Source organism: Silene latifolia, chromosome Y (genome assembly GCF_048544455.1).
Source record: "Silene latifolia isolate original U9 population chromosome Y, ASM4854445v1, whole genome shotgun sequence".
In the NCBI taxonomy this organism is placed as follows: domain Eukaryota; kingdom Viridiplantae; phylum Streptophyta; class Magnoliopsida; order Caryophyllales; family Caryophyllaceae; genus Silene; species Silene latifolia.
The window spans coordinates 99991723-100000287 of record NC_133538.1 but is presented as its reverse complement, the minus strand read 5'-3'; the positions used below and the strand labels follow the sequence as shown (position 1 = coordinate 100000287).

Genomic DNA, 8565 nt, shown 5'->3' with positions numbered 1-8565 from the left:
CTTGTTTTGAGTTTCTTTGATTGAATGTTATAAATATCATTAGTCGGATTTGAGGTCTCTAAAATGTAAATGCCATTGATAGAGGAAGCTTGGCCTATAACCAAGTCGTTCCTAGAAATAGTACAACGATTGTTCTTAATGACAAAACAAAAACCGTCCACGTCTAGCATGGCGATTGAAATAATGTTTTTAGAGAGCGTAGGCACATAAAAACAATTATGTAAATACAACTCAAATCCGTTTGGCAAAGCTAGAACATAAGTTCCTTTGGATTCGGCCGCTACCCGAGCTCCATTTCCAAGGCGTAGATCCACATCTCCCTTGCTAAGCCTCTCCACATCTCTTAAACCCTGTAAATGATTACAAAGGTGAGAACCACAACCGGTATCTAGTACCCATGTCATAGTGGAAGTATAATTTATATCAATAACATAAATTTCTTTAGGAATTGTACCTTTTGGAGCAATGAGTCCTTCCCTTATATTTCGCAAATACATGGGACAATTCCTAAGCCAATGTCCCATGCCATAGCAATAATGGCACTCATCATTAACTTGCTTGAAGTTTTTGATTTTCTTTCCTTTCTTCTTAAACCTCTTGCCCTTTGAAGCAAGAACTTGATTGGTAGAGCTCCCACTAGCTTTGGCATCTTTATCTTCCAGAGACAAAGACCCTATAGATTGTATGAGGTAGTCTTCCTGAGACGGACTCACACGAGGTCTAGTAGTAGTAGGTGGTTTAGAAGAAGTGATGAAGTTAAGGTTTCCATCCGAACCTATCCCGAAATGAAGTTCTCTAGTAGTATCGAAATTGTTGTTGGAGCAAACGTCGTCAAGAACATTGTGATATGACTCAATAGTTATCGGTGCGGTAGCATTTGGTGGATTCATTGTAAAGAACTACAAATATGGAGGAAAAGGAAATATTAACACTTGTCTTTTTAAATCATACTTGTAAATTAACAAGATATGAACATTTATATAGTGACCTCTACCCAACTATAATAAATGATTCCAAGATCCAAATTCATATTAACTTGGGCACGGTATGGCCGATGAAACCCTTATCAATATAACTCGGTGGATTAACGTTTTAATCGATTCTACTTTTAGAACTCTTGGTCGATAAAATTACTCTAATATTTATCTATAGCCCGGAACACATGCAACTACGGTCGCGAATACTTCCGTTGAACTCAATCCAAATTTCGAATAAATGTGTCCATGATCCAAGTCCACATCAATTTGGGCACGGTATGGCCGATGAAACCCTCATTAACATGAACTCGGTGGATTAACATTCATCACCCACTTCCCCTACGTAACAAGGTTTGTACCCCGGTAGGGCTGAGTGCACTCCCTCGCGAAATAGGTTTTCATGGTTTCTACTATTTGGTAAGGCTATGTCTCAATTGTTTGTTTTAGCGAGAGGTCATGTCAATTTATTATCTATCACGTTTTAAGTGAACTAAAGCGGTGAACTACGATAATTCGAATTGACACGGTCGATAAAATCGATAAAATAAGGATGCATGTTTTAGTTATGGCGATTTAGGGATGCATGCGACATAAAATAAAATGCAAGCATAAAGATAAATAAATCCTAGTATGGCCTTTCCTAAAATAGAAAAACTATTTAACTATTACATATTCGGAAACCAACTCCATTGGTCCCTTGAACTTCGGTTGTGGCACGCATCTCGAGGTAACACCGTCTTTATGTATCGCCATCTTGAAGAAATCCGTCTTTGGGAACTCCGAGATAAATAAAATTACATAATAAATTACATAATTTCCTATTATACATTTGTAACTAAAATAAAATAAATCTATTAAATTACAAAACGGTGATACGAGATCACAATAAAAAATTACAACCGAATCGATATTCCCATACATTTCGGGAAATACCAATTAAAATCTAAGGCCATACTAAGTAAAATTACATAATTCAAAATTACATAAATTAAAATTATGACAATCATAAAGAAAATGCAGCATTATAATATGTATGAACATGCTCAATTTTATGCTAAATCGCCTTTAATTAGCCAATATCGTATATTACTCGGTTTTTACGGATTTGCGTGATTTCAACATTTTATAATCACAAAAATACATAAACTCATATTTATGCATAAGTTATTTACCCTAACCTCTTAGGACTCAAAATTTAGTCTTCACTAATTATTTGACCATAATTAACCCATATTTACAAAATTGTTCATAAATGGACCAAAAATTACAAAAATAAGCTATTAAACTTCAAATAAATCACAAAATTTCAAATAAATTCAAAATTTGAAATTTAAACTCATGAACATTCTGGAAAAATTCCATGACACTCATAATGTTCAAAATCTTAGGTTAAAAATTTCGAAAATTTACCGGAAAAACAATGTTGCGGTTTATCGATTTTTTAATAAAATAATCATAAAAACATGGAAAAATTATTTTCATTAACTTTTCAATTTTAGATCTGAAAAAGATAATAAAATGCAACATTAGACGTTTTTCCTAAGTCATAGATTATGTTTTATTAATTTTCCACTAATAATGTCACTATTTATGCTATTTTTCTTCAAAAATCCATAAATCATGCAAAAAGACTTCTTTATAGCCAATTATTTTACACACATCTTGTAAAATTGCATGTGACAACATATTAATTTTCTATGACCATATTCTAAATTTAACTCATATTAACCTATTTTTCACCTAAATCCGAATTTAATAATGAAAAATTCATTTTTAGAGCATAACAAGTCCAAAAATTATGAAAATTTACAGGTTATCTCAAAATAATATATGTGACAACATATCCAAAAACCAACTGAAAGTTCGAAGTATAGCTAATTTTAGACCAAAAATGACATTTTTACTCATAAAATCATATTTAAATGCCATTATAGTGAAATATGAACAATAAAAATCCGTAAAATTAACCAAAATATCCTAAAACATTTTAGGACCAGAAATATTAACATGCATGGATTAATTTCGTGATATTTCATAATAACACAAATTTTACAAGTTTTATTTGTTATTCTTATAACTCGGAAAAACTTTTAACCGATTTGCATGCAAACAACCGTGGCTCATGATACCGATTGAAAGAAATGTAGATCTATATACAAACTAACATACTCATATATGTTGAAATTAATTTGTCATAAAATTAAATACGGATTTTATGCATGCAAACAATATAATAAAATAGAGAAGAAATCATATCCTTACAATGGTATTTCGGTTTAATGGGGGCACAAAAGAAATCTCCTTTTCTTTTGTTCTTGAGCTTTCCTTTAATGGAAGAACAAGATCCAAGTGTAGGATCTCTCCTTAGGAATAATACCCAAAGCTAACTCTTAATCTAATTAATATTATTTGAGCTAGTATAATATTAATCTAGTGAAAAATTGAACCAAAATTGTTTGGTTTTTGGGTTCTCAAAACCGGTTGAGAGAGAGGGATTTTTGGAGGATTTTATCTTTCTAAAACTTAATCCCTTTTGGAAGTTGGATGAATGAATGAATCTTACACACTATTACATGTAGTGTATGTTAAAAATAAAAGACAAAACCCTTTGCCCTTTTCTTTTGTGAACCGTGTAAGAGGAGAGGAGAGGGGAAGAAAAAGACCCAATGCATGCATTAGTTTGCCTTCACAAGGTAAATAGGGTTGCATGGCTACTCTCCTATTTTAATCATTATGTTTACCACTTAATTGCAAACACAATATTAAGACTAATACTCCTCCAATTTTTCGGTACATTGTATAATATGGATTCCATATTATTTTTGTCAATTGTCAATATGTCACATGTCACATGTCACATAAATTTGTTATGTATTTTTAACATATTAAAAATCAACGTATTAGTAAAATACGTCATATACAAAATCGACTTAGTAATTCATAATTACTTGTACCAAAATATTTTATCGTTTATAAATCGCATTTATAATAATTCATTCAAATTTAATTGTTTCCTTAAACAATAATTTCATCCGAGTAATGATACAATTCAATTACTCAGACCGTATCTCATTTAATCACATTTCAATTTGATACGTAAATTTTACTTCCAAAATCGTCCGTCAATTTTTCAAGTAATTTAATTAACTCATAACATTATACGATTAATTAAATGATCAATTAAGAGTATTGCCCTATAGGTATGACCTAGGGGGTCAACTGATCACCACCGTCACACGACAGTAATGTCAAACTCTAGTCAGCCAATCATTACCGATATATGTTGACCAGTTGACAGTAACAAAATTACTTCTCAATTGTATTCTTTAAAATGAGATTTAATAATGATATTTAAATCACATGATCGCACTATTGTTGAGGACACATTTCCCAACACCTCCCTCACTTCTCTCAAACATGATAATTATCTTGATCAAGGCATAAAAATCCAAAAATGACAAAAATGCAAATTAAGAATTAAAATGCGAGTTAGGGAGTTAGAAATATTTACAAATGGTGGTTTAGGGAGGACTCCACCAAACTCTCATTCTTGATGAGATGTCAAGGGGGCATGTCCAATGTGTTGTTGATGTTGCTTAACACCTTGAAAAAGTAATCAAAAGCTTGTTCATTGTCGTGATTTAGTTCTTCAATAGATGTTTGCCCTTGTTGTCGGTCTTGATCGATAGCATTACCAATATAGGGATTGAAAATCCCTTCAAACTCATCGTCCCAAAGATCACACACTTCATCTACTTGATCACTAAAGAACTCTTGAGTTGATAGAGACAACTCTCCCATTATCTTGTTTTGGCCAATGAGGCCATCTTCTTCATTGCTTGACTTTGGTGAGCTTTGCAAGCTCTCTTTGTTATAATTCACTTGCTCTTTGAATGGAGCATCTTCAATTTTCTTCTTCCATTGGAGTTCCGACTTCTTCCTATCATCCTTCCGGCTATAATGATCAATCATAAAACATGGTTCATGCAAACGGGGAGCTCTCATGGTCTTGTCAAGATTGAAAGTTATACTCTCATCTCCCACTTCTAGAGTAAGCTCTCCATGTTTCACATCAATCACCATACCCGCGGTGTGTAAGAAAGGTCTTCCTAGAATGATTGGAATGTTGGAATCTTCTTCCATATCAACAATGACAAAGTCCACCGGGATGAAAAATTTCCCAATTCGCACGGGAACATCTTCCCATATCCCTAATGGTGTCTTCGTCGATCTATCGGCCATTTGGAGTGTAATATTGGTGCATTTAAGCTCTCCCATCCCCAACCTTTTACTCACCGAGTACGGCATAACACTCACACTAGCCCCTAGATCACATAAGGCTTTGTTGATCGTGGTGTCGCCAATGGTACACGGTATTGAGAAGCTTCCCGGATCCTTAAGTTTTGGAGGTGAACTCCCTTGAAGTATTGCACTACTCACCTTAGTGAAGGCGATAGTCTCAAGCTTCCGGATCGACTTCTTCTTTGTGAGGATGTCTTTCATGTATTTCGCATAGGCCGGTACGTGATTGATTAATTCCGTGAAAGGAATTGAGACTTCCAAATTCTTCACAATTTCCATAAATTTTCCAAGTTGGTCATCAAATTTGGGCTTGGCTTGACGACTTGGAAAAGGAAGTCTAATCATAATGGACTCCTTCTCCTTGACCTTGTCTTCATTTTTCTTTGAAATTTCTTCTTTTGATGGTTCTCCATCTTTGGAGTTTTGCACAATTTCTCCCTTGTCACTAGCTTCCACAACCTCATCCTCAACTTGCTTCTTCAGTGCTTCATACCTTGTACCACTTCTCAAGTGAATGGCACTAACCGTTTCATGTCTTGGGGGATTACTTTGAGGTGGTAATTGCCCCTTTTGTCTTTGTGAGCTTGAAGATGCTAGTTGAGTCAATTGGGTTTCCAACATTTTGGTGTGAGCTAGGATGTTGTTGATGGTGGTTTCCTTTGCTTTACTATCTTTTTGCATTTGAGTGAAAAATTCTTGTTGATTCTTTTGCATTTGAAGGACCGCTTTTTGAACATCAAAACCTTGGTCATTTTGTTGATTGTATGGAAATTGATTTTGGTAACCTTGGTTTTGGTTGTAAAAGGGTCTTTGATTTTGGTTTCTCATGGGAGGTGGGGTGTATGTTGTTTGAGGGTTTTGAACATTTTGGCTTTTGTATGAGAGATTTGGATGGAATTTGGTGTTTTCATTGTAATAGTTGGAATAAGGGGTACCACTCTTGTATGCTTGGAAAGCATTCACTCGTTCATTTGTTCCCCTACACTCACTTGGGTCATGTCCCAAAGTTCCACAATTCTCACATATCCCACTTGGGATTGATGAAGATGCCGTCATGGCATTAACATGATGTTTTTGTGATTTTGAGGCTTCTTCAAGTCTAGCCATAGCTTTTTCAAACTTCAAATTGATGGTATCAATGTGAGCACTAAGTTGAGCACCCAATTGAGTAACGGAGTCCACTTCATGCTTTCCTCCTCTAGTAGCCTTGCGAGGTCTACTATATTGTGAGTTATGGACCGCCATTTCCTCAATTTTGTTCCAAGTTTGATTGTCATCAACTTCGATGAACATTCCATTTGATCCCATGTTGAGAATGTTCCTTGAATCTTCATATAGACCGTTCCAAAATTGTTGTACCAAGAACCACTCGCCAAGTCCATGGTGAGGACATGAGCGACAAATTCCTTTGAACCGCTCCCAAGCTTCATACAAAGATTCTTCATCCCTTTGCTTAAAACCCGTAATTTGAGCTCTTAGCATGTTAGTCTTTTCCGGTGGGTAGAATTTTTTGTAGAAAGCTAGAGCCAACTTCTTCCAAGAATCAATTCCGAGAGTGGCCTTATCAAGGCCCTTCAACCATTGTTTCGCGGTGCCAATTAGAGAAAAAGGAAATAAGACCCATCGAATTTGGTCTTGAGTTACACCGGTTTGAGAAACCGCATCACAATAGTCACAAAAGGTCTCCATATGAGAATGAGGGTCTTCACTAGGCATCCCCCCAAATTGGCTCCTTTCGACTAATTGGATAAATGCGGATTTGGCAATGAAATTTCCGGTTAGATGTTGTGGTGTGGGAGTACCATTGGGTAGGTTCTCCTCGGTGGGTACGGAATGTGATTAAAATTTAGGCATTGTGGGTTGATTTTGTGTTGTATTTTGTGTTGGGTTCTCCTCACCTTCTCTTGCAAAAGGGTTGATGAACTCAATAGTTGGTTGAATATCTACAACCTCACTAATACCTCTCAAATTTCTCCTATCAAGTCTTCTATTGGTTGTCAAAGTTCTTTCAATTTCACGATCAAAGGGTAACAAATCACCTTGTGACCTTCTAGACATGCAAAATATCAAACAACTTGAAAACAATTAGAACAAACCTTGAGGAGTTTTACTTCCTCAAGGTAAAGAAAGACACAACTAATAACAATATAAGAAAATCTAAATCATGTTAACACCGTCCCCGGCAACGGCGCCATTTTTGGTCGGACTAAATCTTTTCGGTAACTTGTCGTTAGGAGCACCTAGACCAAAACACAATTTATAGCTTCACAAACAACTTTACAATTAGTAAAGAGGCAAGTAAAGGTCGGATCCCAAGGGACGGGAATTGAAATGACATTTATATTGAAACTAGTGGTGTCTTAGGGGTGTCACAATTTGGGTTGATGTAGAAGGTCACTAAACTAAATAGCAATGAAAGTAAATAAGCAAGATGAATTGAAAGGGTTGTAAACAATTGATAAAAAGCACTAGGGTATCATGGGGTCATAGGGGAATCATGGGAATTGATCATACAAACATGTTCTCAAATTATAAACAACCAATTATTGTTGTGATGGATTGAGTTGGGTTATATCTTACAATCCTAGGAAATTTTGGGTCCCGGAGCCGAATCGATTAGATTGTACAACACCTACAAGTCGACTTAGTCTTCCCTACTCAACAACATGCATGGTCTAATGAGACTCGAGTTGGTTTATGTCTTACAAGTCTCATTGAAAAGGTAGGTGATGGGTAAAAAATGCAAGAATTCAAGGCTCGCATTTCATCAAACATAACATGTGCATGAGTTGAGATCAAAACAAGCAAGCAAATAAACCATGAAAGCATATTAATTTAAGCATGAATCATTCCCCATGTTGGCTTCCCCTAATTACCCATTAACCCTAGCTATGGAACTACTCACTCATTATCATGTTGAACATGCTAGCAAGGTTGTCAATCATACCAACAAAGTGAAACATGATGAACAAATGAAAGTAATTAGCAATAATTAAAAAGAGATTAAGAGAATTATACCTACTAATGATTCCAATAATAAAGCAAAGAATAAAAGAAGTACTTGATGCTTGATTGAGAGGTTGTCAATCTCCCAATAATAACCCAAATAATCTTCAATTACCCAAACTAAAGGATGAACAAAAGAGAGATAAAGGAAATAAAACTTGTATTAAAACTTGATTAATTGTTGATTACAAAACTAAAGAGAGAATTGATTGATATTAACTACTCTAAGAATTGATAAGAAGAACATGCTCTTCCAATTAGACTAATGGGGTATTTATAG

The 8565-nt window shown here is 35.0% G+C and overlaps 1 non-coding gene across 1 annotated transcript; it reads left to right on the top strand.

The window, feature by feature from the left end:
• The first annotated feature begins 6654 nt into the window (after positions 1-6654).
• Positions 6655-6761, top strand: LOC141637092 (small nucleolar RNA R71). The gene has a single exon (XR_012541654.1). It is a non-coding gene; the product is annotated as a small nucleolar RNA R71 (small nucleolar RNA).
• Positions 6762-8565: the final 1804 nt, after the last annotated feature.